Below are 22,500 nucleotides of genomic sequence, written 5' to 3'. Positions count from 1 at the left end.
CACAGGCTAATTGAGAGAAATATATCGGAAACACGTGACCTGCCGTAGCGCTAAAAGCCTCTATAAATTATTCTGAGATCACCTTGCGTCGAATAAAGTCACTTTCATTCATTTTGTGTGAAAGCTTTGGGTCAGGGATAAAAATCTCAGATGAGGATTGGACAAGCTCGATGCAGGAAACATGTTCCCAATGTTGGGGGAGTCCAGAACCAGGGGCCACAGTCTAAGAATAAAGGGGTCGGCCATTTAGAACTGAGATGAGGAAAACTTTTTCACCCAGAGAGTTGTGAATCTGTGGAATTCTCTGCCTCAGAAGGCAGTGGAGGCCAATTCCACTGGATGTTTTCAAGTGAGAGTTAGATTTAGCTCTTAGGGCTAATGGAGTCAGGGGGTATGGGGAGAAAGCAGGAATGGGGTACTGATTGAGAATGATCAGCCATGATCATATTGAATGGCGGTGCTGGTTCGAAGGGCCGAATGGCCTCCTCCTGCACCTATGTTTCTATGTATTAGGGGCTGGCTGAGATGGGCTGAATCTGGGGAATTCTCTGTGCAGTCTGTCCTCACTCTAAACATAGAAAATAGGTGCAGGAGGAGGCCATTCGGCCCTTCGAGCCAGCACCGCCATTCATTGTGATCATGGCTGATCATTCTCAATTAGTACCCCGTTCCTGCCTTCTCCCCATACCCCCTGACTCCGCTATCCTTAAGAGCTCTATCTAGCTCTCTCTTGAAAACATCCAGTGAATCGGCCTCCACTGCCCTCTGAGGCAGAGAATTCCACAGATTCACAACTCTCTGGGTGAAGACGTTTTTCTGCATCTCAGTCCTAAATGGCCGACCCCTTATTCTTAAACTGAGGCCCCTGGTTCTGGACTCCCCCAACATCGGGAACATGTTTCCTGCATCTTGTCTGTGCAATCCCTTAAGAATTGCATATGTTGCTATAAGACCCCCTCTCATCCTTCTACATTCCAGTGAACACGAGCCATTCTTTCCTCATAAGAATGATCCATAATAAACTGATTTGATCGTTAAACCCCTCAGCATTCCTCGACCCCCCCAGTGCTGTGAGGCATCAGCACTGCCCGCTGCGCCTGGTCACGTCACTCATCCTGAACAGCTCGAAGGATCTCGGCACGGTGGTGCAGCGGGTAGAGCTGCTGCCTCACAGAGACAGAGACCCCGGTTCCATCCCGACTACGGGCGCTGTCTAAGTATGTGTGTGTGTGTGTGTGTGTGTGTGTGTGTGTGTGTGTGTGTGTTTGCGTGTGTGTGTGTGTGTGTGTGTGTGTGTGTGTGTGTGTGTGTGTGTGTGTGCATGTGTGCGTGTGTGCGTGTTTGCGTGTGTGCATGTGTGCGTGTGTGTGCATGTGTGTCTGTGCATGTGTGCATGTGTGTGTGTGCATGTGTGTGTGTGTCCGTGTGTGCATGGGTGCGTGTGTCCGTGTGTGCATGTGTGTGCGTATGTGTGAGTGTGCGTGTGAGTGTGTATGTGTGTGTGTGTGTGTGCGTGTGTGCATTTGTGTTTGTCTGTGCGTGTGTACGGACTCCCAGGTATTTAAAGCTGCTCACCCTATCCACAGTAGACCCATCTATCTCCAGTGGCGTGTACATCCTTGGATGTTGAGCCCAGAGTCAGGGAGTGTATCATATGTTCTGGAAATGGCACAAATAAACTCTTATTTGCTGCAATTAAACAAGGTTGTAAACGCAAAAACACACAGATAAATTACAGGAATGCTGCCTGACCCGCTGAGTTACTCCAGCACTCTGTGAAACGTCACCTATCCATGTTCTCCACAGATGCTGCCTGACCCGCTGAGTAACTCCAGCACTCTCTGAAACGTCACCTATCCATGTTCTCCACAGATGCTGCCTGACCCGCTGAGTAACTCCAGCACTCTGTGAAACGTCACCTATCCACGTTCTCCACAGATGCTGCCTGACCCGCTGAGTTACTCCAGCACTCTGTGAAACGTCACCTATCCCATGTTCTCCACAGATGCTGCCTGACCCGCTGAGTTACTCCAGCACTCTGTGACCATCAATGTGCTGAAGGGCCTGTTTTCACGCTCTATCTCTAACATCTAATGGTCCCAGAGTTTGGAGATGAGTTTGGATGAGATGATGGTGTTGATGGTAGAACCTAGAAACAAGTAGAATGGGTAAACAATAAGAAACCAGCAATAAACCGACTCAGTGGTGCAGCAGGTAGAGCTGCTGCCTCACGGCGCCAGAGACCCGGGTTCCATCCCTACTACGGGTGCTGTCTGTACGGAGTTTGCACGTTCTCCCCGTGACCTGCGTGGGTTTTCTCCGGGCGCTCCGGTTTCCTCCCACACTCCAAACACGTGCAGGTTTGTGGGTTAATCGGCCCCTCTGTAAGTTGCCCCCCAGTGTGCAGGGAGTGGATGAGAAATTGGGAGAACACAGAACTGGTGTGGACGGGCGATCGCTGGTCGGCGCGGACTCGATGGGCCGAAGGGCCTGTTTCCACGCTGCATGTCCAAACGAAACATTTAGTTTAGCTTAGTTCACAGATACAGCGTGGAAACAGGCCCTTCGGCCCACCGAGTCCGCGTCGACCAGCGATCCCCGCACACTAACACTATCCTACACGCACTAGGGACAAGTTTAACATTTACACCAAGCCAATTAACCTACAAACCTGCACGTCTTTGGATTGTGGGAGGAAACCGGAGAGCCCGGAGAAAACCCACGCAGGTCACGGGGAGAACGTGCAAACTCCGTACAGACAGCGCCCGTAGTCGGGATGGACCCAGGGTCTCTGGCGCTGCATTTGCTGTAAGGCGGCAACTCTACCGCTGTGCCACCGTGACCGCCCTAAATCCAAATCCAAGTATCTGTGAGCTGTCTGTAAGGAAACGGGACGTGTGCAAAGGAAAGTCCCTGATCTTAACTCAAAGAGGCAGCTGATTGATTCCTGCAAACAGGGCACTGGGGAAAAAATACCGCAGCAAACAGCCAGTGGGAAGAATAAACACGATTACAGTCGTGCTGTCCACAGTGTACAGACACAGAATAAAGGGAATAATGTACCGGGTGGCACGGTGGCACAGCGGTAGAGTTGCTGCCTAAACCACGATCAATACCTACTGAATCCCGAACAAAACACAAAGTGCTGGAGAAACTCAGCAGGTCAGGCAGCATCCGTGGAAGAAACATGGACATAGAAAATAGGTGCAGGAGGAGGCCATTCGGCCCTTCGAGCCGGCACCGCCATTCGATGTGATCATGGCTGATCATCCACAATCAGTACCCTGTTCCTGCTTTCTCCCCATACCCCCTGACTCCGCTATCCTTAAGAGCTCTATCTAGCTCTCTCTTGAATGCGTTCAGAGAATTGGCCTCCACTGCCTTCTGAGGCAGAGAATTCCACAGATTCACAACTTTCTGACTGAAAAAGTTTTTCCTCTAAATGGCCTACCCCTTATTCTTAAACTGTGGCCCCTTGTTCTGGACTCCCCCAACATTGGGAACATGTTTCCTGCCTCTAACGTGTCCAACCCCTTAATAATCTTATACGTTTCGATAAGATGCATCTGGAACAGTCCGTTGCTGGGGTGGCAGGGGTCCCCCATAATCTTGCTTGCTCTGGATCTGCACCTCCTGATGTATAGGTCCTGCAGGGGGACGAGTGTAGTTCCCATGGTGCGTTCTGCCGAACGCACTACTCTCTGCAGGGCCATCCTGTCCTGGGCAGAGCTGTTCCCAAACCAGACTGTAATGTTGCCGGACAAGATGCTCTCTACAGCCCCAGAGTAGAAGCAATGAAGGATCCTCAGAGACACTCTGAATTTCCTCAGCTGTCTAAGGTGGTAAAGGCGCTGCTTTGCCTTACCCACCAGTGTGGCAATGTGCGTTGTCCATGTCAGATCCTCTGTGATGCGGACTCCCAGGTATTTAAAGCTGCTCACCCTATCCACAGTAGACCCATTTATCTCCAGTGGCGTGTACGTCCTTGGATGTTGAGCCCAGAGTCAGGGAGTGTATCATATGTTCTGGAAATGGCACAAATAAACTCTTATTTGCTGCAATTAAACAAGGTTGTAAACGCAAAAACACACAGATAAATTACAGGAATGCTGACTGACTCACTGGGTTACTCCAGCACTCTGTGAAACGTCACCTATCCATGTTCTCCACAGATGCTGCCTGACCCGCTGAGTTACTCCAGCACTCTGTGAAACGTCACCTATCCATGTTCTCCACAGATGCTGCCTGACCCGCTGAGTTACTCCAGCACTCTGTGAAACGTCACCTATCCATGTTCTCCACAGATGCTGCCTGACCCGCTGAGTTACTCCAGCACTCTGTGACCATCAATGTGCTGAAGGGCCTGTTTTCACGCTCTATCTCTAACATCTAATGGTCCCAGAGTTTGGAGATGAGTTTGGATGAGATGATGGTGTTGATGGTAGAACCTAGAAACAAGTAGAATGGGTAAACAATAAGAAACCAGCAATAAACCGACTCAGTGGTGCAGCAGGTAGAGCTGCTGCCTCACGGCGCCAGAGACCCGGAGCTGTAAGGCGGCAACTCTACCGCTCGGGTTCCATCCCGACTACGGGTGCTGTCTGTACGGAGTTTGCATGTTCTCCCCGTGACCTGCGTGGGTTTTCTCCGGGTGCTCCGGTTTCCAAAGACGTGCGGGTTTGTAATTGAATTAGCTCCAGTAAAATGGTAAATTGCACTTAGTGTGTGGGATAGTGTTCGTGTACGGGGTGATCGCTGGTCGGTGCAGACTCGATGGGCCGAAGGGCCTGCTTTCATGCTGTATCACAAAACTAAACTGAACTGAACTAAATCAAACTGAACTCTGGGGAAGAAGCTGTTCGTGAGTCTGGTGGTTCGCGCTTTCAAGCTTCTGTACCTTCTGCCGGGCGGGAGCGAGGAGAAGAGGGAATGACCGGGGTGGGACACGGACACGGACACGGACACGGCTGGGATCATGGCGGCTGCTTTCCCGAGGCAACGTGAAGTGTAGATGGAGTCGATGGTGGGGAGTGTGGTATGTGTGATGGGGTGGGCTACATCCATAATGGTGGGGGGTGTGGTGTGTGTGTGTGTGGGCTACATCCATAATGGTGGGGAGTGTGGTGTGTGGGATGGGCTGGGCTACATCTACAATGGTGGGGGGTGTGGTGTGTGGGATGGGCTGGGCTACATCTACAATGGTGGGGGGTGCGGTGTGTGGTGTGTGTGGGCTACATCTACAATGGTGGGGGGTGTGGTGTGTGTGATGGGGTGGGCTACATCTACAATGGTGGGGGGTGTGGTGTGTGTGATGGGGTGGGCTACATCCATAATGGTGGGGGGTGTGGTGTGTGGTGTGTGTGGGCTACATCTACAATGGTGGGGGGTGTGGTGTGTGTGATGGGCTGGGCTACATCCACAACTCTCTCCGGTTTCCTCCCGCACTCCAAAGACGTGCAGGTTTGTAGGTTAATTGTCCTCTGTAAATTGTAGTGTGTAGGATAGTGGTAGTTTTTTCAGTTCTGTTCATTGTCCCGTGTACCGAGATACAGTGAACAGCTTGTGTTGCGCGCTAACCAGTCAGCGGAAAGACAATACATGATTACAATCGAGCCGTCCACAGTGTACAGATACAGGGTAAGGGAATAACGTTCAGTGCAAGGTAAAGCCGGCAAAGTCCGATCAAGGATAGTCCGAGGGTCTCCAATGAGGTAGATGGGAGGTCAGGACCGCTCTCTAGTTGGTGAGAGGACGGTTCAGTTGCCTGATAACAGCCGGGAAGAAACTGCCCTTGAATCTGGAGGTGTGCGTTTTCACACTTCTGTACCTCTTGCCCGATGGGAGAGGGGAGAAGAGGGAGTGGCCGGGGTGAGACTGGTCCTTGATGATGCTGCTGGCCTTGCCGAGGCAGCGTGAGGTGTAGATGGAGGCGGTGGGAGGGAGGTTAGTTTGTGTGATGGTCTGGGCTGCTGGCCTTGCCGAGGTATAATTGGAGTTCTATTTTTCACACTTGTATACGTTTCACGGTGTGATCGCTGGCCAGCCTGGACGTGACGGGCCGAAGGGCCTGTTTTGAGCGCTGTATCTCCACAGCTGAAAGCTAATCATTGGACGATTGAGGTAAGTGGCTGCTTTCTCAGGAACGGTTTAATCTTTGCTTCAAGCTGCCACCGGCTCGCGGTTTAATTACTGCTCGTCAATACCCATTGATCACGCTACACCGCTGCTAATGGATTCATCTTCATCATTGTCTTGATGAAGTCGTCCTTGGGAACGTCATTAATTTAATCTGCTTGGTTGGACAGTTCTGCAGTCTTCCCTCCAGCCTCTGGCACCACATCTGAAGTTACATGAAACCCCAACCTCTCTCTCTAGCTGATAGAGTGACACAGTGTGGAAACAGGCCCCTCGGCCCAACATGCCTGTTGTGATACTGCAAGGACTACTTTAGAAACAGAAACATAGAAAATAGGTGCAGGAGTAGGCCATTCGGCCCTTTGAGCCAGCACCGCCATTCAATATGATCATGGCTGATCATCCAACTCAGTATCCCGTACCTGCCTTCTCTCCATACCCCCTGATCCCTTTAGCCACAAGGGCCACATCTAACTCCCTCTTAAATATAGCCAATGAACTGGCCTCAACTACCTTCTGTGGCAGAGAATTCCACAGATTCACCACTCTCTGTGTGAAAAAAAAGTTCTCATCTCGGTCCCCAAAGACTTCCCCCTTATCCTTAAACTGTGACCCCCTTGTTCTGGGCTTCCCCAACATCGGGAACAATCTTCCCCCATCTAGCCTGTCCAACCCCTTAAGAATTTTGTACGTTTCTATAAGATCCCCCCTCAATCTTCTAAATTCCAGCGAGTACAAGCCGAGTCTATCCAGTCTTTCTTCATATGAAAGTCCTGCCAACCCAAGTATCACAAGGACTACTTTGTTTGCCTGTGTAGTAATGTCTATATAAGAGAATGAGGTGATTAGGTGGCCACTCTGGTTCCAGGTGGCCACAGAATAAACAGCCTGGATTTAAGCTCCAGCATTATAACCTTTTAAACACGTGTACTCGTGGTCCGTCCAGAGTCATAACAAAGGTACAACAGACACCGGACCACAAAGTACAACATGAAAGTACCACATGAGATACCGGTCACACCTTGGACCAAAATAGCAATGGATATGTTTGAACTTGACAATATACAATATCTTGTCATGGTAGATTACCATTCCAAGTTTCCGGTGGTGCATAAGCTGACAAGCACCAAGAGTGCCATGGTTGCTAATATGGTGACTGCAACATTTGGCCTCCTAGGAGCACCGACGGAAATCATCTCCGACAACGGCCCACAATTTGTTGGAGAACCATTCAAGTCCATGTGCAGGCGATGGGGAATCACCCATACGATGTCCTCACCTAGGTTCCCTCAGTCGAATGGGCTGGTTGAGAGAATGGTACGAACGGTGAAATCTGTCATCAAGAAGTTCTTGACAACGGGACAGAGTGTAGCAGCAGCTTTACTCAACTTGCGTACTACGCCGATTGATTCCAAGTTACCGTCACCGGCAGAGATGATGTTTGGAAGACAGATTCGGACACCTCTCCCCACGAACCTTGACATGAACAAGGCATACGAAGGGCAGAGGAACTTTGAGCAACTTGAAGAGCGCAAGCAGAGTATGAAGGCACATTTTGACAATTCGGTCAACAGACAAGACTTGACACCATTACACATTGGACAGAAGGTCCGGGTTGTGGATCAAGCGACTCATGTCTGGATTCCTGCAGAAATGAGATCGATCTGTGACGAACCCCAGTCAAGGTCTTACATCATTGAGACACCGAATGGACATCGATTAAGGAGGAATCGAGTGCAGTTGAGAGATCTTCCTCCACTGGAGAAGCCAGGTGTCGGCCCCCACTGCATCCCTCCAGACAGCAACAGGCATGAGACCCAATGTGAAGAGGAGGAACGACCGGCACGTAATGATGATAGGATTATGTGACACGTTCAGGACGTGCTAGTAAGAAACCTGCACGTTACCGTTGATATTCGTTACTGTTTTATGGTGTTTATCAAAAACATTTGTGTTTAGAGTTTGTTGTTACATAGAAACATAGAAACATAGAAACATAGAAAATAGGTGTAGGAGTAGGCCATTCGGCCCTTCGAGCCTGCACCGCCATTCAATATGATCATGGCTGATCATCCAACTCAGTATCCCATACCTGCCTTCTCTCCATACCCCCTGATCCCTTTAGCCACAAGGGCCACATCTAACTCCCTCTTAAATATAGCCAATGAACTGGCCTCAACTACCTTCTGTGGCAGAGAATTCCACAGATTCACCACTCTCTGTGTGAAAAAAAACGTTCTCATCTCGGTCCTAAAAGACTTCCCCCTTATCCTTAAATTGTGACCCCTTGTTCTGGACTTCCCCAACATCGGGAACAATCTTCCTGCATCTAGCCTGTCCAACCCCTTAAGAATTTTGTAAGTTTCTATAAGATCCCCCCTCAATCTTCTATATTCCAGCGAGTACAAGCCGAGTCTATCCAGTCTTTCTTCATATGAAAGTCCAGCCATCCCAGGAATCAATCTGGTGAACCTTCTCTGTACTCCCTCTATGGCAAGAATGTCTTTCCTCAGATTAAGAGACCAAAACTGTACGCAATACTAAAGGTGTGGTCTCACCAATGCCCTGTACAACTGCAGCAGAACCTCCCTGCTCCTATACTCAAATCCCCTCGCTATGAATGCCTTGTTTATAAAACAAGGGGGATGTTGTGATACTGCAAGGACTACTTTGTTGTATCACAAGGACTACTTTGTTTCCCTGTGTAGTAATGTCTATATAAGAGATTGAGGTGATTAGGTGGCCACTCTGGTTCCAGGTGGCCACAGAATAAACAGCCTGGATTTAAGCTCCAGCATTATAACCTTTTAAACACGTGTACTCGTGGTCCGTCCAGAGTCATAACAAAGGTACAACAGCCACCGGACCACAAAGTACAACAATGTCCACACCGGCCAACAGTGTCCCATCTACCCTAGTCCCACTTGCCTGCGTTTGGTCCATATTCCTCCAAACCTGTCCTATCCATGTACCTGTCTAACTGTTTCTTAAACATTGAGATAGTCCCAGCCTCAACTACCTCCTCCGGCAGCTCGTTCCATACACCCACCACCCTCTGTGTGAAAAAGTTACCCCTCAGATTCCCATTAATTTTTTTTCCCTTCACCTTGAACCTATGTCCTCTGGTCCTCAATTCCCCTACTCTGGGCAAGAGACTCTGTGCGTCTACCCGATCTATTCCTCTCATGATTTTGTACACCTCTATAAGATCACCCCTCATCCTCCTGCGCTCCAAGGAATAGAGACCCAGCCTGCTCAACCTCTCCTTGTAGCTCACACCCTCTAGTCCTGGCAATATCCTCGTGAATCTCCTCTGAACTCTTTCCAGCTTGACAACATCTTTCCTGCAACATGGTGCCCAGAACTGAACACAATATTCTAAATGCGGTCTCACCAACGTCTCATACAACTGCAACGTGACCTCACTACTTCTACACTCAATACTCTGACTGATGAAAGCCAAGGTGCCAAAAGCATTTCTGACCACCCGATCTACCTGCCACTTAATCTTCAAGGAACCATGTACCTGCACTCCTAGATGCCTCTGCTCGTCAACACTCCCCAGAGTCCTCTCATTCACTGTGTAGGTCCTGCCCATGCTAGACTTCCCAAAATGCAATTCCTCATTTCATCCCTAAAAACCCTGGGGTTAGGGCGGTCACGGTGGCACAGCGGTAGAGTTGCTGCCTTACAGCGAATGCAGCGCCGGAGACCCGGGTTCAATCCCGACTACGGGTGCTGTCTGTACGGGGTTTGTACGCTCTCCCCGTGACCTGCGTGGGTTTTCTCCGGGCGCTCCGGTTTCCTCCCACACTCCAAAGACGTACAGGTTTGTAGGTTGATTGGCTTGGGTTTGTATACTTGGTATAATTGTAAATTATCCCCAGTGTGGGATAGTGTTAGTGTGCGGGGATCGCAGGACAATAGACAATAGACAATAGACAATAGGTGCAGGAGGAGGCCATTCGGCCCTTCGAGCCAGCACCACCATTCAATGTGATCATGGCAGATCATTCTCAATCAGTCAGATCATTCTCAATCAGTACCCCGTTCCTGCCTTCTCCCCATACCCCCTGACTCTGCTATCCTTAAGAGCTCTATCTAGCTCTCTCTTGAATGCATTCAGAGAATTGGCCTCCACTGCCTTCTGAGGCAGAGAATTCCACAGATTCACAACTCTCTGACTGAAAATGTTTTTCCTCATCTCCGTTCTAAATGGCCGACCCCTTATTCTTAAACTGTGGCCCCTGGTTCTGGACTCCCCCAACATTGGGAACATGTTTCCTGCCTCGAACGCGTCCAACCCCTTAATAATCTTATACATTTCGATAGGATCTCCTCTCATCCTTCTAAATTCCAGTGTATACAAGCCTAGTCGCTCCAGCCTTTCAACATACGACAGTCCCGCCATTCGGGTCGGTGCGGACTCGGTGGGCCGAAGGGCCTGTATCCGCGCTTTATCTCTAAACTAAACTAAACTAAACCCCAATCCCTCATAATATCCCTGACCCAGGATGATGACTGAGCCACTGAGTTACTCCAGCACTTGAGTTTAGAGATACAACTCAGAAACAAGCCCTTCGGCCCACTGAGTCTGTACCACTGCCCCTCTGTGCCGACCCGATCAAATCTTCCCGCAATCTTTGCAGATAAAACAATCAAAGTCATAAGATCATAAGTGATAGGAGCAGAATTAGGCCATTCGGCCCATCAAGCCTATGCCGCCATTCAATCATGGCTGATCTATCTCTCCCTCCTAACCCGCTTAGAAACATAGAAACATAGAAAATAGGTGCAGGAGGAGTCCATTCGGCCATTCGAGCCAGTACCGCCATTCATTGTGATCATGGCTGATCATCCACAATCAGTAACCCGTGCCTGCCTTCTCCCCATATCCCTTGATTCCACTAGTCCCTCGAGCTCTATCCAACTCTCTTTTAAATTTATCCAGTGAATCGGCCTCCATTGCCCTCTGTGGCAGAGAATTCCACAAATTCACAACTCTCTGGGTGAAAAAGTTTCTTCTCACCTCAGTTTTAAATGGCCTCCCCTTTATTCTAAGACTGTGGCCCCTGGTTCTGGACTCCCCCAACATTGGGAACATTTTCCCTGCATCTAGCTTGTCCAGTCCTTTCATAATTGTATACGTTTCCATCAGATCCATTCTCCTCCCTTCTCCCCATAACCCCTGACACCCGCACTGATCAACAATCTATCTATCTCTGCCTTAAAAATACCCACTGACTTGTGGCCTCCACAGCCGTCTGTGGCAAAGAATCCCACAGATTCACCACCCTCTGGCTGAAGAAATTCCTCCTCATCTCCTTCCTAAAGGAACGTCCTTTAATTCTGAGGCCGTGGTTGAAGGGCCGAATGGCCTAATTCTGCTCCTATGACTGGTGACCTTACGTCAACCTCACTGGACAAGACACCAGCGAAGCTCAAGAAAAATGCCAGCGCCCCACAAGACGGATGTGCCCGGCCGCCCGCTAATGTTCTCTGAGATTTCATTTAGTCGTCAATAATCCCCCCTCGTCAAAGACCCCCTGAAAGCTGAACGCCTCTTTTTAATTAAGGATACAGTTGGGGATGGCAGTGGGTTGATAATAGGTCAGGCCGGCCTGTCTACTTAGATTGTGCCGTGACCATTGTCTTTAGCTCAGCCACCCCATACTGACCGTGACAGCGAACATAACTCAATCCCACTCAGTCACACTCCGCAAAGACCTACCCTTCCCCCAGCGCCCAGACACACCGGCCATCATTACAGACGGAGTGGTACAGCCCTTCATACAGTGATACAGTGTGGAAACAGGCCCTTCACACAGTGATACAGTGTGGAAACAGGCCCTTCACACAGTGATACAGTGTGGAAACAGGCCCTTCATACAGTGATACAGTGTGGAAACAGGCCCTTCATACAGTGATACAGTGTGGAAACAGGTCCTTCACACAGTGATACAGTGTGGAAACAGGCCCTTCGGCCCAACCTGCCCACACCGGCCAGCAATGTCGCATCTACATTAGTCCCACCTGCCCGCATTTGGCCCATATCCCTCCAAACCTGTCCTATCCATGTACCTGTCTAACTGTTTCTTAAAAATTGGGATAGTCCCAGCCTCAACTACCTCCTCCGGCAGCTCGTTCCATACACCCACCACCCTCTGTGTGGAAAAGTTACCCCTCAGGTTCCTATTAAATCTTTTCCCCTTCACCTTGAACCTATGTCCTCTGGTCCTCGATTCCCCTACTCTGGGCAAGAGACTCTGTGCGTCTACCCGATCTATTCTTCTCATGATTTTGTACACCTCTATAAGATCTCCCCTCATCCTCCTGCGCTCCATGGAATAGAGACCCAGCCTGCTCAACCTCTCCCTGTAGCTCACACCCTCTAGTCCTGGCAACATCCTCGTGAATCTCCTTTGAACTCTTTCCAGCTTGACATCATCTTTCCTATAACACGGTGCCCAGAACTGAACACAATACTCTAAATGCGGCCTCACCAACGTATTGTACAACTGCAACGTGACCTCCCAACTTCTGTACTCAGATATAATGAAGTTGTTACCTCCCTGCCTGTGTTTCAGTTCAGTGTAGTTTATTGTCCCGTGTACCGAGGTACAGTTAAACGCTTTTGTTGCGTGCTAACCGGTCAGCGGAAAGACCCAAACAGAGAGCAGTGCTGAACTACTGCCTACATCTCTGGTGATGCTCTGACTATCTATGATCAGACTTTGCTGGCTCTACCTTGCACTAAACAATATTCCCTTATCATGTATCTGTGCTCTGTGGACAGACGGCTCGATTGTAATCATGTATTGCACGAAACATGTTCCTGATGTTGGGGGAGTCCAGAACCAGGGGTCATTTATAAAGGGGAGGCCATTTAGGACTGGCGGAATAGGAAGGCAGAGTATTATCTGAATGGTGTCAAGTTGGGAAAAGAGGACATACAACGAGATCTGGGTGTCCTAGTGCATCAGTCACTGAAAAGAAGCATGCAGGTACAGCAGGCAGTGAAGAAAGCCAATGGAATGTTGGCCTTCATAACAAGAGGAGTTGAGTATAGGAGCAAAGAGGTCCTTCTGCAGTTGTACAGGGCCCTAGTGAGACCGCACCTGGAGTACTGTGTGCAGTTTTGGTCTCCAAATTTGAGGAAGGATATTCTTGCTATTGAGGGCGTGCAGCGTAGGTTTACTAGGTTAATTCCCGGAATGTCATATGGTGAGAGACTGGAGCGACTAGGCTTGTATACACTGGAATTTAGAAGGATGAGAGGGGATCTTATCGAAACGTATAAGATTATTAAACGGGTTGGACACGTTAGAGGCAGGAAAAATGTTCCCAATGTTGGGGGAGTCCAGAACCAGGGGGCACAGTTTAAGAATAAAGGGGTCGGCCATTTAGAACTGAGATGAGGAAAAACATTTTCACCCAGAGAGTTGTGAATCTGTGGAATTCTCTGCCACAGAAGGCAGTGGAGGTCGATTCACTGGATGTTTTCAAGAGAGAGTTAGATTTAGCTCTTAGGGCGAACGGAATCAGGGGATATGGGGAGAAGGCAGGAACAGGGTACTGATTGTGGATGATCAGCCATGATCACAATGAATAGTGGTGCTGGCTCGAAGGGCCGAGTGGCCTACTCCTGTACCTATTGTCTATGTTTCTATTCCTCACTGTGATGGAAGGTAATAAAGTTCAATCAGCTTCCTCTTTGTTCTCTTGCGGTCGAAACACTTACAAGAAACCGGATCTCTGGCACTGTGAGACAGCAGCTCTACCCACTGCACCACCGTGCCGCCCAACTAGGGTTGCCCAACTGTCCCTTATTAGCCGGGACATCCCGTATTTTGGGCTAAATTGATTTACTGCCCTTGTCCCCTAATAGGCCCGGGAGGAGCGCTGTAGGCCCGGACGCTATAGGCCCGGACAGTGTAGGTCAGGACAGTGTAGGCCCGGACAGTGTAGGCCCAGACAGTGTAGGCCAGGACAGTGTAGGTCTGGACACTGTAGGTCTGGACACTGTAGGCCCGGACAGTGTAGGCCCGGAGAGTGTAGGTCCGGACAGTGTAGGCCCGGACAGTGTAGGTCAGGACAGTGTAGGCCCGGACAGTGTAGGCCCGGACAGTGTAGGCCAGGACAGTGTAGGTCTGGACACTGTAGGTCTGGACACTTTAGGCACGGACAGTGTAGGCCCGGAGAGTGAAGGTCCGGACATTGTAGGCCCGGACAGTTTTGTTCCGGACAGTGTAAGCCCGGACAGTGTAGTTCTGGACAGTGTAGGCCCGGACAGTGTAGGTCTGGACAGTGTAGGCCCGGACAGTGTAGGTCTGGACAGTGTAGGCCCGGACAGTGTAGGTCTGGACAGTGTAGGTCCGGACAGTGTAGGTCTGGACAGTGTAGGTCCGGACAGTGTAGGCCCGGACAGTGTCGGTCTGGACAGTGTAGGCCCGGACAGTGTAGGTCTGGACAGTGTAGGTCTGGACAGTGTAGGTCTGGACAGTGTAGGCCCGGACAGTGTAGGTCTGGACAGTGTAGGCCCGGACAGTGTAGGTCTGGACAGTGTAGGCCCGGACAGTGTAGGCCCGGACAGTGTTGGCCCTGAAACTGTAGGTCTGGACGCTGTAGTCCCACACTCAGCTGCCAGTCCCACGCTCAGTGGGAGCCCAGGACTGCAGAGAGAGAGGGGATAACAAGGCCGGCCACACTCACTGGAGATTGGCCAGCCACAATCATTTCCAACACCCTTGATTGTGTTCCAAACAATGGCCACGTTAAGAGAACAAGTTACCGGGGAGCCTGGAAAGATCACGTCAAGCCATTAACCTCCTGACCCTCTGTCCTTTGTGAGACCTGTGGCTTTGTTTAATTTTTAGCTTCGAGATACAGCGTTGAAAGTTCAGCTCATCAGTCACTGAAAGGAAGCATGCAGGTACAGCAGGCAGTGAAGAAAGCCAATGGCATGTTGGCCTTCATAACAAGGGGAGTTGAGTACAGGAGCAAAGAGGTCCTTCTGCAGTTGTACAGGGCCCTAGTGAGACCGCACCTGGAGTACTACTGTGTGCAGTTTTGGTCTCCAAATTTGAGGAAGGATATTCTTGCTATTGAGGGCGTGCAGCGTAGGTTTATTAGGTTAATTCCCGGAATGTCATATGTTGAAAGACTGGAGCGACTAGGCTTGTATACACTGGAATTTAGAAGGATGAGAGGGGTTCTTATCGAAACGTATAAGATTATTAAATGGGTTGGACACGTTAGAGGCAGGAAACATGTTCCCAATGTTGGGGGAGTCCAGAACCAGGGGCCACAGTTTAAGAATAAGGGGTAGGCCATTTAGAACGGAGATGAGGAAAAGATTTTTCAGTCAGAGAGTTGTGAATCTGTGGAATTCTCTGCCTCAGAAGGCAGTGGAGGCCAATTCTCTGGATGCTTTCAAGAGAGAGTTGGATAGAGCTCTTAAAGATAGCGGAGTCAGGGGGTATGGGGAGAAGGCAGGAACGGGGTACTGATTGTGGATGATCAGCCATGATCACATTGAATGGCGGTGCTGGCTCGAAGGGCAGAATGGCCTCCTCCTGCATCTATTGTCTATTGAAACATAGAAACATAGACAATAGTTGCAGGAATAGGCCATTCGGCCCTTCGAGCCAGCACCACCATTCAATGTGATCATGGCTGATCATCCACAATCAGTACCCCGTTCCTGCCTTCTCCCCATACCCCTTGATTCCGTTAGCCCCTGGAGCTCTATCTAACTCTCTCCACTGCCTTCTGTGGCAGAGAATTCCACAGATTCACAACTCTCTGGGTGAAGTTGTTTTTCCTCATCTCAGTCCTAAATGGCCGACCCCTTATTCATAAACTGTGACCTCTAGGTCTGGACTCCCCCAACATTGGGAACATGTTTCCTGCCTCTAGCCTTTAGCCACCGAGTCCACGCCAACCAGCGATCCCCACACATTAACACTATCCTGATTGAATGGCAGGGTAGATTTGAGGGGCCGAATGGCCTAATTCTGCTCCTATCACTTATGAGTCACTCAGCGGGTCAGGCAGCATCTGTGGAGAACATGGATAGGTGAGTTTCACAGAGTGCTGGAGTAACTCAGCGGGTCAGGCAGCATCTGTGGAGAACATGGATAGGTGACGTTTCGGGTTGAGACCCTTCTTCAGACATGTTACAGGTTTTTTAAGATACTGCTCGGAACAGGCCCTTCGGCCCACCATGTCCGCGCCGACCAGCGATCCCCGCACACTAACACTATCCTACACACACTAGGGGACAATTTACAATTTTACTGAAGCCAATTAACCCACAAACCCGCACGTCTTTGGAGTGTGGGAGGAAACCGGAGCACCCGAATAAAACCCACACAGGTCACGGGGAGAACGTACAAACTCCGTACAGACAGCGCCCGTAGTTGGGATGGAACCCGGGTCTCTGGCGCTGTGAGGCAGCAGCTCTACCCGCTGCGCCACCGTGACGGCCCTCCCTGCTCAGACTGGGAATTAGGGAAAATTGCCAGACTTGGGAATTCCGATCCCGCCCACTTCACTCTGCTGTCAGAGTCGGAAGTTCATGTCCTGACCGAGCCTGCCCTGCGTTTGACTGCAGAACTGCCAGTGTGCTGGTCTGTTACATTAACATTATCCTGACCAGCAAGATGACAGAAACTGCTATAAACTCTCAATGAACAAAAAACCCACAAGAGAAAGTATTTCACTTTAGTTTACGAGGCGCAGCGGGTAGAGCTGCTGCCTCACAGCGCCGGAGACCCGGGTTCCATCCCGACTACAGGCGCCGTCTGTACGGAGTTTGTACGTTCTCCCCGTGACCTGCGTGAGTTTTCTCCGGGCGCTCCGGTTTCCTCCCGCACTCCGAAGACGTGCAGGTTTGTGGGTTAATTGGCTTCTGTAAATGTAAATTATCCCTAGTGTGTGTAGGATAGTGTTAGTGTGCAGGGATCGCTGGTTGGGATGTACTCGATGGGCCGAAGGGCCTGTTTCCACGCAGTATCTCTAAAGTATACAGCACTGTGGTGCAGCGGGTAGAGCTGCTGCCTCACGGCGCCAGAGACCCGGGTTCCATCCCGACTACGGGCGCTGTCTGTACGGAGTTTGCAAGTTCTCCCGTGACCTGCGTGGGTTTTCTCCGGGCGCTCCGGTTTCCTCCCACACTCCAAAGACGTGCAGGTTTGTGGGTTAATCGCCCCTCTGTAAAGTGTAAAACTATTCCTCGTTGTGTGTCGGGTAGTGGTGGTATTTCAGTGTAGTTTATTGTCCCGTGTACCGAGGTACAGTGAACAGCTTGTGTTGCGCGCTAACCAGTCAGCGGAAGAAAGACAATACGTGATTACAATCGAGCCGTCCACAGTGTACAGATACAGGGTAAGGGAATAACGTTCAGTGCAAGGTAAAGCCGGCAAAGTCCGATCAAGGATAGTCCGAGGGTCTCCAATGAGGCGGTTTCCCCCCACATCCCAAAGACGTGCGGGTTTGTAGTGAATGGACGACTGTGATGTGAAAGGGTTAACACGGGCTGACCGTTTTGGCAAACTGCCCACGCCAACAATCAACTACATGTTTTATTTTTCCGGGACTTTGTGTGGGAGGGGATGGGATCTGTTTGAAGAATTGTGGTTGACCACCAGCAGATCAGCATCTCTATTAGAGGGTGGCTTTGTCCAGCCCTACCCCCCCTCTTCCCCCTCCCTCTCCCTCCCCCCTCTCTCTCCCCCTCCCTCTCCCCCTTCCTCTTACTCTCCCTCCCTCCCTCTCCCCCTCTCCCCTCCTCCCTTTCCTCCCCTCCCTTCCCCACTCCCCCCTCCCTCCTTACTCCCCCTCTCCCTCTCCCCCCTTCCGTTCACCCCCCTCTCTCCTCTCCCCCCACTTCCCTTCCTTCCCTCTTCCCCCTCTCCCTCCCCTCTCCCTCTCCTTCCCTCCCCCCCTCTCCCCCTCTCCCTCTCCCCTCCCTCCCCCCCCTCTCCCCCCCTCTCCCCTCCCCCCCCTCTCCCCCCCCTCTCCCCTCCCCCCCCCCTCCCCTCTCCCCCCCCTCCTCCCCCCCCCTCTCCCCTCCCCCCCCTCCCTCTCCTCTCCCCTCCCTTCCTCTTACTCTCCCCCCTCCCCCCTCCCCCCCTTCCCTTTCCCTTTCCCTCTCCCTCTCTCCACTCTCCCCACTTCCCCAGGGATGTGGTGTTTATTTTTCTATGAACCCAGCTCGGAGACTGGAGGTGGTGGGTGGGTGGACTGGTGTGTCAGAGAGAGGGAGGGAGAGAGAGGGAGGGAGAGAGAGGGAGGGGAGGGAGGGAGGGAGAGACATACAGACACACACACTCACACACACACACTGACCCACACACACTGACCCACACACACTGACCCACACACACACTGACCCACACACACACTGACCCACACACACACTGACCCACACACACACTGACCCACACACACACTGACCCACACACACACTGACCCACACACACACTGACCCACACACACACTGACCCACACACACACTGACCCACACACACACTGACCCACACACACACTGACCCACACACACTGACCCACACACACACTGACCCACACACAACTCTAACACAGATAGACACACACACACATTTGCACACACGTTAACTCATGCACATACAGTTACACAGTCTCTCACACACACCTACACTAAAGTAAAACTAAACATACAACACACATACACACACATATATATACACACCATATTATATACACACACACACACACACACCCGTTTCTCCCACTTGCTGTGTGATCCTGTGTCTGTGGGTTCGTGTCCCGGTTCCTCCACCCTCGGCCCTGTGGACTGAGCGGGTGCAGTCGGAGAGGAAGAGGGAGTGTGGAGAGAGAGGGGGGGGGAGAGAGGGGGGAGGAGAGAGGGGGAGAGAGAGGGGGGGAGAGAGAGGGGGAGAGAGAGGGGGAGAGAGAGGGGGAGAGGAGGGGAGAGAGGGGGGGGGAGAGAGGGGGGGAGAGAGAGGGGGGGAGGAGAGAGGGGGGGAGAGAGAGGGGGGAGAGAGAGGGGGGAGAGAGAGGGGGGAGAGAGGGAGAGAGAGGGGGGGAGAGAGAGGGGGGGAGAGAGAGGGGGGGGGAGAGAGAGGGGGGGAGAGAGGGGGAGAGAGAAGAGGAGAGGTGAGAGGGGGGGGTGTTGTGTGTGAGAGAGAGTGGAAGAGAGGGAGAGAGAGAGAGGGGGCAGAGAGGGGGGGAGAGAGGGGGAGAAGGGGAGAGAGGGAGAGAGAGAGAGAGGGGGCAGAGAGGGGGAGAGAGGCAGAGGGGAGAGGGGCAGAGAGAGGTTGAAAGAGGGAGAGTGGAAGAGAGAGTTAGAGAGGGGGGCAGAGAGAGAGGGGAGGTTGAGAGAGGGAGAGTGAAGAGAGAGGGGGGGAGGGACTGGTCTGTCAGCAGAGTCTTGGAGCTGCCGCGCTGAGAGAGGGAGAGGAGAGGAGAGAGAGAGGAGAGAGAGGAGAGTGAGAGTGTGGGGAGAGAGGAGAGAGAGAGTGTGAGTGTGTGTGTGAGTGTGTGAGTGAGTGTGAGACTGTGGGAGTGTGAGAGAGAGGAGAGAGAGAGTGAGAGAGTGTGTGTGTGTGAGAGAGCGGAGAGAGAGCGCAGGGGGCCAGAGCTGTGGACCCTGGGGGTGGGGTGGGACACAACATTGCCCCCACCCCGGCCCCCATCACTGCCCTTGCCGTCTTTCATCACTGTCGACCTTCCAAGGAGCCGAGGGGGGAGAGTGAGATGGATCTGCCTGTCCTGCATGATGGGGGTGAGTAACGCCACTGCCTCTCTCTCTCTCTGTCTCTCTCTTTCTCTCTCTCTGTCTCTCTCTCTGTCTCTCTCTCTGTCTCTCTCTCTCTCTCTCTCTCTCTGTCTCTCTCTCTTCTCTGTCTCCCTCTCTGTGTCACTCTCTGTCTCTCTCTCTCTCTCTCTCTGTCTCCCTCTCTGTGTCACTCTCTGTCTCTCTCTCTCTGTCTCTCTCTTTCTCTCGGTGTACCTCTCTTCTCTCTCTCTCTCTCTCTCTCTCTCTCTCTCTCTCTCTCTCTCTCTCTCTCAATTTTCAATTTCAATTTAAAAATACTTTATTGGCATGATAAGATACATCATTATATTGCCTAAGTGTGGAACATAACATATATATTTTAACAACTCTCTCTCTGTCTCTCCTCTCTCTCTCTCTCTCTCTCTCTCTCTCTGTCTGTCCATCTCATTCTCTCTCTCTCTCTCTCTCTCTCTCTCTCTCTCTCTCTCTCTCTCTCTCAATCTCAGTCTCTCACTCTCTCTGTCTCTCTCTGTCTCTCTCTGTCTGTCTCTGTCTCTCTCTCTGTCTCTCTCTCTGTCTCTCTCTCTGTCTGTTTCTCTCTCTCTCTCTGTCTCTCTCTCTCTCTCTCTGTCTCTCTCTCTCTGTCTGTCGTCCGGGGCAGCTTCCACCGCCACTAGTATGAAGAACATTGATCTCTCTAAAACTTCGAGAGAGAGAGAGAGTTGTGAATGTGTGGAATTCTCTGCCACAGAGGGCAGTGGGAGGCCAAATCACTGATGGATTTAAGCGAGAGTTAGATAGAGCTCTAGGGGCTAGTGGAATCAAGGGATATGGGGAGAAGGCAGGCACGGGTTACTGATTGTGGACGGTCAGCCATGATCACAATGAATGGCGGTGCGTACAGGCTCGAAGGGCCGAATGGCCTCCTCCTGCACCTATTTTCTATGTTTCTAAGTAGCATTCTCTCTCTCTCTATCTCTCCCCCACCCAAGTCGCACAGACGATTCTCGTTTTCCACCCAACAAAGAGCTAACAACGAAGACAGACACAGAGTGCTGGAGTAACTCAAGCGGGTCAGGCAGCATCTGTGGAGAACATGGATAGGTGACGTTTTGGGCCGAGACCCTTCTTCGGACTCCAGCATTTTTGCGTCTTTTCTCACAAACCAGCATCTGGCAGTTCCTCGTTAACGAGCATTGATTGACGCAGGTGGAACGAGTGGAACTAAACTACACCTCCCTCTCCCCTGAATATCACTGGGCTTGTTTAGTGTAGAGATACAGCAGGGAAAACAGGACCCTTCGGCCCACCGAGTCCGTGCCGACCAGCGATCCTCGCACACTAACACTATCCCACACACACAGGGGACAATTTACTATTCGACCGAAGCCAATTAACCTACAAACCCGCACGTCCTTTGGAGTGTGGAGGAAAACCGGAGCGCCCGGAGAAAATCCACGCAGGTCACGGGGAGAACGTACAAACTCCGTACAGACAGCGCCCGTAGTCGGGATGGAACCCGGGTCTCTGGCGCTGTGAGGCAGCAGCTCTACCCGCTGCGCCACCGTGACCGCCCTATAGATTCTAATGGGGACCCACCCCCTAAACCTTCCCCTCTCTCCCTCCCTCCCACCCTCTCCAGCTTGGGAGCCTGGGACCCTCGTTCACAGAGAGGACCCTTCCCCTGTCCAAGCTGCTGGTTACACTCACAGCGCCAGAGACCCGGGTTCCATCCCGACTACGGGCACTGTCTGTACGGAGTTTGCACGTTCTCCCCGTGACCTGCGTGGGTTTCTCGGCGGGCGCTCCGGTTTCTACCCACACTCCAAAGACGTGCAGGTTTGTAGGTTAATTGGCTTGGTGTAAATGTAAATTGTCCCTAGTGTGTGTGGGATAGGTGGTTAGTGTGCGGGGATCGCTGGTCGGGAGGGACTCGGTGGGCCGAAGGGCCTGTTCCGCGCTGTATCTCTAAAGTCTAAAAAGACTAACTGATAAATGTTGGCTGGAGGAAATTGGAGAGGCGATGTATTCAACATCTATAATTTTTAATGGAATTCACATTATCTGTGATAAAGTCCAGATTCGGTTAGATAATCTACTATTGCACTGTGGCAGTGGTTAATTCATCTGCAATACAGTGTGTGTTGTGGGCTAGTAATGGTAGTACAGTGCTAACTAGACTAACATTACAAATTAAACTAAAGTTACCCCCAACCACAGGTGACAGAGGACAGACACAGAGTGCTGGAGTAATTCCAGCGGGTCAGGCAGCATCTGTGGAGAACATGGATAGGTGACGTTTCACAGAGTGCTGGAGTAACTCAGCGGGTCAGGCAGGCATCTGTGGAGGGAGAAGGAATGGGTGACGTTTCAGGTCGAGACCCTTCTTCGGTTCTGAAGCCTTCTCTCCACAGATGCTGCCTGACCCGCTGAGTTACTCCAGCACTCTGTGTCTGGTCTAGATATAGCTGTTTTGTTTCTGGGATGGCTCTAGGTGTACAGAACGACACAGTTGTTCGGCTTTGACTTGCGGTAACTCTGTTAGTCCTCTCTGCAGTCGTGTGTTTCGGCCCGGTCTAATG

At 51.3% G+C, this 22,500-nt stretch overlaps 1 protein-coding gene and 1 long non-coding RNA gene across 3 annotated transcripts in view; one reads left to right on the top strand and one right to left on the bottom strand.

The window, feature by feature from the left end:
- LOC144595701 (C-X-C chemokine receptor type 2-like) overlaps positions 1–22,500 on the bottom strand; it is a 350,033-nt gene that overhangs the window by 284,968 nt on the left and 42,565 nt on the right. The gene's annotated exons all lie outside the window — the stretch shown is intronic.
- LOC144596154 (uncharacterized) overlaps positions 19,857–22,500 on the top strand; it is a 15,971-nt gene continuing 13,327 nt past the window's right edge. Inside the window, exon 1 of the long non-coding RNA XR_013547571.1 lies at positions 19,857–19,924. This is a non-coding gene — a long non-coding RNA (uncharacterized LOC144596154). The remainder of the gene's footprint in view (positions 19,925–22,500) is intronic.

Source organism: Rhinoraja longicauda, chromosome 8 (genome assembly GCF_053455715.1).
Source record: "Rhinoraja longicauda isolate Sanriku21f chromosome 8, sRhiLon1.1, whole genome shotgun sequence".
Lineage (NCBI taxonomy): Eukaryota > Metazoa > Chordata > Chondrichthyes > Rajiformes > Arhynchobatidae > Rhinoraja > Rhinoraja longicauda.
The sequence above is the reverse complement of the archived record's forward strand: the minus strand, read 5'-3'. Positions and strand labels throughout refer to the sequence as shown.